Here is a 9,523-nt window from a genome sequence, read left to right as displayed (position 1 = left end):
CCAAGTTGCTTGCTCACGAAGACCTAGGGAAATTTGAGGAAGCCCATCATTGGAATATACAAGCCAAGTTCTATAATGAAAGATTCCCACTAGTATATGAAAGTGACAACATAGGAGAATCTCTATCATGAAGATCATGGTGCTACTTTGAAGCACAAGTGTGGTAAAAGGATAGTAACATTGCCCCTTCTCTCTTTTTCTCTCATCATTTTTTTATTTTTTTTATTTGGGCCTTTTTCTCTTCTTCTTTTTTATGGCCTATTTTTTATTTTTTTTCTTTTCGTCCGGAGTCTCATCCCGACTTGTGGGGGAATCATAGTCTCCATCATCCTTTCCTCACTTGGGACAATGCTCTAATAATGATGATCATCACACTTTTATTTACTTACAACTCAAAAATTACAACTCAATACTAGAACAAAATATGACTATGTGAATGCCTCCGGCCGTGTACCGGGATATGCAATGAATCAAGAGTGACATGTATGAAAGAATTATAAAGGTGGCTTTGCCACAAATACGATGTCAACTACATGATCATGCTAAGCAATATGACAATGATGGAGCGTGTCATAATAAATGGAACGGTGGTAAGTTGCATGGCAATATATCTCGGAATGGCTATGGAAATGCCATAATAGGTAGGTATGGTGGCTGTTTTGAGGAAGGTATATGGTGGGTGTACGATACCGGCGAAAGGTGCGCGGTATTAGAGAGGCTAGCAATGGTGGAAGGGTGAGAGTGCGTATAATCCATGGACTCAACATTAGTCATAAAGAACTCACATACTTGTTGCAATAATCTATTAGTTATCGAAACGAAGTACTACGCGCATGCTCCTAGGGGAATAGATTGGTAGGAAAAGACCATCGCTCGTCCCTGACTGCCACTCATAAGGAAGACAATCAATAAGTAAATCATGCTCCGACTTCATCACATAACGGTTCACCATACGTGCATGCTACGGGAATCACAAACTTTAGATCAAGTATTTCTCAAATTCACAAATACTCAACTAGCATGACTCTAATATCACCATCTTCATATCTCAAAACAATTATCAAGTATCAAACTTCTCATAGTATTCAATGCACTTTATATGATAGTTTTTATTATACCTATCTTGGATGTTCATCATATTAGGACTAATTTTATAGCCAAAGCAAACTACCATGCTGTTCTAAAAGAACCTCAAAATAATATAAGTGAAGCATGAGAGATCAATTATTTCTATAAAATAAAACCACCACCGTGCTCTAAAAGATATAAGTGAAGCACTAGAGCAAAATTATCTAGCTCAAAAGATGTAAGTGAAGCACATAGAGTATTCTAATAAATTCTGATTCATGTGTGTCTCTCCCAAAGGTGTGTACACCAAGGATGATTGTGGTAAACTAAAAAGCAAAGACTCAAATCATACAAGATGCTCCAAGCAAAACACATATCATGCGGTGAATAAAAATATAGCCTCAAGTAAAGTTACCGATAGATGAAGAAGAAAGAGGGGATGCCTTCCGAGGCATCCCCAAGCTTAGGCTTTTGGTTGTCCTTGAATTTTACCTTGGGGTGCCTTGGGCATCCCCAAGCTTAGGCTCTTGCCACTCCTTATTCCATAATCCATCAAATCTTTACCCAAAACTTGAAAACTTCACAACACAAAACTCAACAGAAAATCTCATGAGCTCCGTTAGTATAAGAAAACAAATCACCACTTTAAGGTACTGTAATGAACTCATTATTTATTTATATTTGTGTTAAACCTACTGTATTCCAACTTCTCTATGGTTCATTCCCCTCGATACTAGCCATAGATTCATCAAAAGAAGCAAACAACACACGAAAAACAGAATCTGTCAAAAACAGAACAGTCTGTAGCAATCAGATTTGCTCGAATACTTATGAAACTCCAAAAAATTTGAAAAACTAGGAAAACCTGGACAATTTGTATATTGATCTACTGCAAAACGAATTGGTATTTTATCACGTTCTGGTGAATTTTAACAATTATTTTCGTGAGCGCAAAGTTTATGTCTTTTTCAGCAAGATCAAACAACTATCACCCAAGAAGATCCTATTGGTTCTACTTGGCACAAACACTAATTAAAACATGAAAACACATCTTAACAGAAGCTAGATGAATTATTTATTACTAAACAGAACCAAAAATCAAGAAACAAAAATAAAATTGGGTTGCCTCCCAACAAGCGCTATCGTTTAACGCCCCTAGCTAGGCATAAAGGCAAGAATAGATCTAGGTATTATCATCTTTGGTATGCAATCCATAAGTGGCTCTCATAATAGATTCATAAGGTAATTTAATTTTCCTCCTAGGAAAGTGTTCCATGCCTTTCCTTAACGGAAATTGGAATCTAATATTTCCTTCTTTCATATCAATAATTGCACCAATCGTTCTAAGGAAAGGTCTACCAAGAATAATAGCACATGTAGGATTGCAATCTATATCAAGAACAATGAAATCTATGGGCACATAATTCCTATTTGCAACAATAAGAACATCATTAATCCTTCCCATAGGTTTCTTAATGGTGGAATCCGCAAGATGCAAATTTAAAGAACAATCATCAAATTCACGGAAACCTAACACATCACACAAAGTTTTTGGAATCGTGTAAACACTAGCACCCAAATCACATAAAGCATAGCATTCATGATCTTTAATCTTAATTTTAATAGTAGGTTCCCACTCATCATAAAGTTTTCTAGGGATAGAAACTTCCAATTCAATTTTTCTTCATAGGATTGCATTAAAGCATCAACAATATGTTTGGTAAAAGCTTTATTTTGACTATAAGCATGAGGAGAATTTAACACGGATTGCAACAAGGAAATACAATCTATCAAAGAACAATTATCATAATTAAATTCCTTGAAATCCAAAATAGTGGGTTCATTGCTATATAAAGTTTTGACCTCTTCAATCCCACTTTTACCAATGTTTGCATCAAGATCTAAAAACTCTGAATCATTAGGACGCCTTTTAACTAAAGTTGACTCATCTCCAGTCCCAGCATTATAAAGATTCATATTGCAAAACAAAGATTTAGTAGTAAACACATCAATCACTTTTAGATCTTCATCCCTATTATCATGAAAACTAGAAGAACACGCTTTTACAAAGCAATCTTTCTTAGCACGCATCCTAGCGGTTCTTTCCTTGCACTCATCAATGGAAATTCTCATAGATTTGAGAGACTCATTGATATCATGCTTGGGTGGAATAGATCTAAGTTTCAAAGAATAAACGTCAAGAGAAATTCTATCCACGTTCCTAGCCAACTCATCAATCTTAGGCAATTTTTCCTCAAGAAAAGCATTGAAATTCTTTTGGGAAATCATAAATTCTTTAACACTAGTCTCAAAATCAAAGGGCATCTTATTAAAATTTCCATAAGAGTTGTTGTAGGAATTACCATAATTATTAGAGGAATTACTAGGAAATTTTCCTCTATACGCGTTGTTACCAAAAAATTTCCTACCAACAAAATTAACATCCATAGATTCATTATTAATATCAATCAAAGTGGACAAAGGCATATCATTAGGATCAATAGGAGCACTCTTATTAGCAAACAATTTCATAAGTTCAATCATCTTTCCACTCAAAACATTAATCTCTTCTATCGCATGAACCTTTTTACTAGTAGATCTTTCGGTGTGCCATTGAGAATAATTAACCATAATATTATCTAAGAGTTTAGTAGCTTCTCCTAAAGTGATTTCCATAAAAGTGCCTCCCGCAGCCGAATCTAAAAGATTTCTAGAAGCAAAATTCAATCCAGCATAAAAAATTTGTATGATCATCCATAAATTTAATCCATGTGTAGGGCAATTACGTATCATTAATTTTATCCTCTCCCAAGATTTTGCAACATGCTCATGATCAAGTTGCTTAAAATTCATAATATCGTTTCTAAGAGAGATGATCTTAGCGGGAGGAAAATCCTTAGAGATAAAAGCATCTTTGCACTTATTCCATGAATCAATACTATTTTTAGGCAGAGACGAAAACCAAGTTTTAGCATGATCTCTAAGTGAAAACGGAAATAGCTTCAATTTAACAATATCATTATCCATGTCTTTCTTCTTTTGCATATCACACAAATCAACAAAGTTGCTTAGATGTGTAGCGACATCTTCACTAGGAAGGCCAGAGAATTGATCTTTCATGACAAGATTCAACAAAGCAGCATTAATTTCACAAGATTCAACATCCATAAGAGGAGCAATTCTAGTGCTAAGAAAAACATTGTTGTTGGTATTGGAAAAGTCACACAATTTAGTATTGTCTTGAGCTATCGTGACAAACAATCCAACACACAAGCACACGAGAAGCAAGCAAAAAGAGACGAACGGAAAAAGAAGGCGAATAAAACGGCAAGGGTGAAGTGGGGGAGAGGAAAACAAGAGGCAAATGGCAAACAATGTAATGTGAGGGATAAGAGTTTGTGATGGGTACTTGGTATGTCTTGACTTGTGCGTAAGCCTCCCCGGCAACGGCGCCAGAAATCCTTCTTGCTACCTCTTGAGCATGCATTGGTTTTCCCTTGAAGAGGAAAGGGTGATGCAGCAAAGTAGCGTAAGTATTTCCCTTAGTTTTTGAGAACCAAGGTATCAATCCAGTAGGAGGTTACACGCAAGAAGCCTCGTACCTACACAAACAAATAAGAACCTTGCAACCAACGCGATAAAGGGGTTGTCAATCCCTTCACGGCCACTTGCAAAAGTGAGATCTGATAGAGATAATAAGATAAATATTTTTGGTATTTTTGTGATATAGATTGGAAAGTAAAGATTGCAAAATAAAAGACGGAAGGAATGGTAAATTGATAGGAAAATAATATGATGGAAGATAGACCTGGGGGCCATAGGTTTCACTAGTGGCTTCTCTCAAGATAGCATAATTTACGGTGGGTGAACGAATTACTGTTGAGCAATTGATAGAAAAGCGCATAGTTATGAGAATATCTAGGCATGATCATGTATATAGGCATCACGTCCGTGACAAGTAGACCGAAACGATTCTGCATCTACTACTATTGCTCCAGACATCGACCACTATCCAGCATGCATCTAGAGTATTAAGTTCATAAGAACAGAGTAACACATTAGGCAAGATGACATGATGTAGAGGGATAAACTCAAGCAATATGATATAAACCCCATCTTTTTATCCTCAATGGCAACAATACAATACGTGCCATGCTACCCCTGCTGTCACTGGGAAAGGAAGCCGCAAGATTGAACCCAAAGCTAAGCACTTCTCCCATTGCAAGAAAGATCAATCTAGTAGGCCAAACCAAACTGATAATTCGAAGAGACTTGCAAAGATATCAAATCATACATATAAGAATTTAGAGAAGAACCAAATATTGTTCATAGATAATCTTAATCATAAACCCACAATTCATTGGATCTCGACAACCACACCACAAAAAGAATTATTTCGAATAGATCTGCAAGAAGATCGAGGAGAACTTTGTATTGAGATCCAAAGAGAGAGAAGAAGCCATCTAGCTAATAACTATGGACCCGAAGGTCGGTGGTAAACTACTCACACATCATCGGAGAGGCTATGGTGTTGATGTTGAAGCCCTCCGTGATCGATTCCCCCTCCGGCGGAGCGCCGGAAATGGCCCCAAGATGGGATCTCACGGGTACAGAAGGTTGCGACGGTGGAAATAGGGTTTCTTGGTGCTCTCGGATGTTTTCAGGGTATATGAGTATATATAGGCGAAAGAAGTAGGTCGGTGGAGCCACGAGGGTGGGGGCGCGCCTACCCCCCATAGGCGTGCCTCCCTGCCTCGTGGCTTCCTCGTTGCTTCCTTAACGTCCACTCCAAGTCTCCTGGATTGCGTTTGTTCCAAAAATAACTCTCCCGAAGGTTTCATTCCGTTTGGACTCCGTTTGATATTCCTTTTCTGCGAAACACTGAAATAGGCAAAAAAAAAACAGCAATTTGCACTGGGCCTTCGGTTAATAGGTTAGTCCCAAAAATAATATAAAAGTGCATAATAAAGCCCATTAAACATCCAAAACAGATAATAATAGCATGGAACAATCAAAAATTATAGATACATTGGAGACGTATCAGCGCGTCTTTCTTGTCAGAGGGGACGGTGATGATGGTTAGCGGCCCGACATCTTCAATGTGTTGTAGGCATAGTGCGCTGCCGCCATGAACTTGGCCAGCGCTGGGCGGCCAAGGATCCCGTTGTACGGCAGGGGGATCTCGGCAACATCAAAAACGATCTTCTCCGTCCTGTAGTTCAGCTCGCCCCGAACGTAACGGGCAGCGTGATTTTACCTTTCGGCTGACTCCTTCCCGGGTTGAACCCTTGGAATGTGCCCGTCTCCTCGAGATCTCCATCAGGAATATGCTGCTTCTTGATCACAGCGGGCGAGATCAAATTCAGACCGGCCACACCATCAACCAGCACTTTGGTCACCTTGAGGTTGCGTATTGTTGGTGAAACCAACAACGGCAAACACCCGACCGCAGTTGTGCGATCAGGGTGATCCTCGGTGTCAAAAATGATGGGCGTGCGGGACCACTTCAGTGGTTTCTGGGCATCGAATGACGGTCCGCCGCAGTGACCTCACGCGCCCACTTCTTCAGCTGGCGATGTGAGGTGTGCAACGAGGCACCACTATCAATGCACATGGCCTCTGTAGCCTTCTGGAACTCGTGCTCGCCGAACTCGTCGTCCTCGTCGTGATCATCATCTTCCTCTTTATTGTCGCGGCCTCGAGCGGGCCTCTCTTGTTGGTTATCTTTGCCGTGGTGACCCCCTTGGCCGCCATGCTTCTTGCCGGATCCCTCAGCACCATCCTGACCCTTCTCCTTGTCTTGCCTTTCATATTCAGCCTTCTGCTTTTCTGCAAGCAGCTCAACCTGTCGGCAGTTCTAGAGGTCATGGCCCTTGGTACAGTGGATCTTGCAGTACTGCTTGTCGGAGCCTCCTGGCTTGACGGCGGCTGCCAGGGCCAAGCAGGCGGCACACCCGGCAATCTCCTTGCCGGGGTCGTCAGCCTTGGCTTTTTTGGCGGCGCCGAGCTCGCCGGATCCCTCAACGGCAAGCACAGTCTTGCCCTTGCGCTTCCTGTTCCGGCGTCGGCCCTTCTTTGTCGGGGCGGCGGTGTCTTCGTCTGTGGAGTCGGTTTCCGCACCGGCGTCCTCGCCAGGGTACTTCCTCCACTCTTCAGCTCGAGCACATCTATCGGCCAGAACATAAAGTTCCGCCATATCCTTGACCTTGTTCATCGCCAACTCTTCATGCATCTTGCGGTTGCGCACATTCTGATGGAATGCGCTGATAACGGCGGCAGGATGAACATCTGGGATGCTGTACTGCACCCGGTTGAACCTCTGTATGTTCTTGCGCAGGTTTTCACCTTCTTTCTGGGGGATGATGTGCAAATCGCTTGTCTGGCCATGAGCTTGGTGGCCTCCAGTGAAGGCGCCAACAAACTCATGACACAAATCCGACCAACAAGAAATGGAATCCACTGGCAAGTGCATCAACCACGACATGACGTTGGATTTGAGTGCCAACAGGAAGTAATTGGCAAGCACCTTGTCGTCGCGAGCTCCAGCAGCTTGCATCGTGATGGTGTAGATGCTGAGGAACTCCGACGGGTGGGTCTTGCCGTTGTACTTCTCGCCAGCATCGGGCTTGAACGTGCGATGGGAGGGCCACTGGAACTGCCGCAGCTCTCGGGTAAAGGCTAGACAACCCACCTCGTAAGGCATTTCGCCGGGGCCCCCTTGCGTCGGGTGGTCCACAGTAGGCCCCGCACGCCGATCTGACTGATGGCGCATCTTCCGTCGTCGTTCGATGGTAGTTCGAGCGTCTTCCTGGGCCCGTTCCTGAAGTACTTGACGTTGGTCGCGGCGGGTTCATGGGTCAGACGACGCTGTGGAAATGTTGTCACCGACGTCGGGTCGACGGGCCGGTTGCTGTTGTCGCGGTCGCGGGGGGGTGGGGGAGGAGAGTGCACCGTGGTTGCAGCGTCTCTGGTCCCCCCGCCACCGGCATGCACTGGCTCATCGGGACGCCGGTGTGAGGGCCCCGTTGGGAGCGGCTTGTCTTTGTTGGCGAAGCTGACAAGGTTTCGGATGGTGGCTCTCCACTCGTCGAGCTTCTCCGCAGCAAGGGGAAAGTCGAGGAGCAGCTGCATGCGCGCAAGCGCTTCTGCTGGCGTAGGCGGCGGCGAGATCTGTGTAGAACATGATGCGCTCCGACTTCTAACCGGGTTAGAAGGGGCTCTGTCGCGGTCTCGCGGTCGCACGCCGCCTACACCAGTGTCTGAGCGCGCGCGCCGGCCTGGTTCGTCCTGCAAGTGGCGCACATGGCTCTTTCCGCGGCGGTGCCCGGGGGCTCCGGCATCGCGGTGTTGCTCATCGCGTGCGGTCTGGGAAGGGTGCAGCGCGGGTGCCAGCCGGGGTGCCGTAGAGGCTGCTGCGCCGCCCGTGGGTAGCACGACATCGCCCCCGGACCCAGCGGCGCGTGGCTCGTCGTCTCGGATTCGGACGACGCCGCTCGCCTGGCTCCGATCGCCAGAATGTTGTGGATGCTCGCGGGGCACATCTCCGACCCCATCCTTGGCCACCCGGGCGCCTGCTCGTGCTGGCGCGGATGGGCCGGCCCCGGACGAGCCGATCGCTGTGATCCCCTTTCTCTTGGGGGCCATGGTGATGATGAAGTCGGTGTGCTAACCTCCAAACCGGATTTTCACAGCTCACGCCCCCTACCTGGCGTGCCAAAGATGTCGGGGGAAACGACACCTACGGGATCACGAGGAATCCGTTTTGCTACGGTTGGCGGGCGCGGGGCTGTGGAAAGAGCAGGATTGAGAGATCAACGCAGGTGGATTATCCAGGTTCGGGCCACAAGTGATGCGCAATACCCTACTCTTGCTGGTTTATGTTTATCTGGTGTTCTTGGACTAGCTACAAAGCATGCAGGGTCCAAAATATCCGAATCCTTCCTCAGTACGCCGCGGGCCTCCTTTCATAGTCAAAAGGGGCTGCCACAGTGGCACACAGGAGGTGGAAAGTTGTACAGTAGTCGAGTCTATCTCTTGGCACCGTAGGAAAAACGCATTTAATGCGCTACCGACGTGTCCTTCATGCTTTATCGGGGACGGCAAGGAAGCTCGTCCCAGCTGTCGCCGCCTCGCCTGGTTTCGACGCGCGTCCGAGTCGACGAGGCGTGTAGTGCCACGCTGGCTAGCTGGCTGCTGAGTTGGTGCGGTGGCAGAGTCTCCATGAAGATCTACATGCCACCACGCAGGTGCTTGCCGAGTTGGCCTGGAGGCCGCACGTCGCCACGTAGGTGCTCGCCTAGTTGGTGGGCTGGCAGCTGTGTGGAAACGGCAGTGGAGTCTTGGCTGGTGGGGGCCTGGCTGTGGCCCCGCGGATGTCTTTGGCAAGAGTCCTGCCGGGGCGTCGTGGGCATCCCCGACAAGGGTCTTGTCGGGGGGGTCTCGTGGGTATCCTTGG

Source organism: Aegilops tauschii, chromosome 1 (genome assembly GCF_002575655.3).
Source record: "Aegilops tauschii subsp. strangulata cultivar AL8/78 chromosome 1, Aet v6.0, whole genome shotgun sequence".
Classification (NCBI taxonomy): Eukaryota; Viridiplantae; Streptophyta; class Magnoliopsida; order Poales; family Poaceae; genus Aegilops; species Aegilops tauschii.
The sequence above is the reverse complement of the archived record's forward strand: the minus strand, read 5'-3'. Positions refer to the sequence as shown.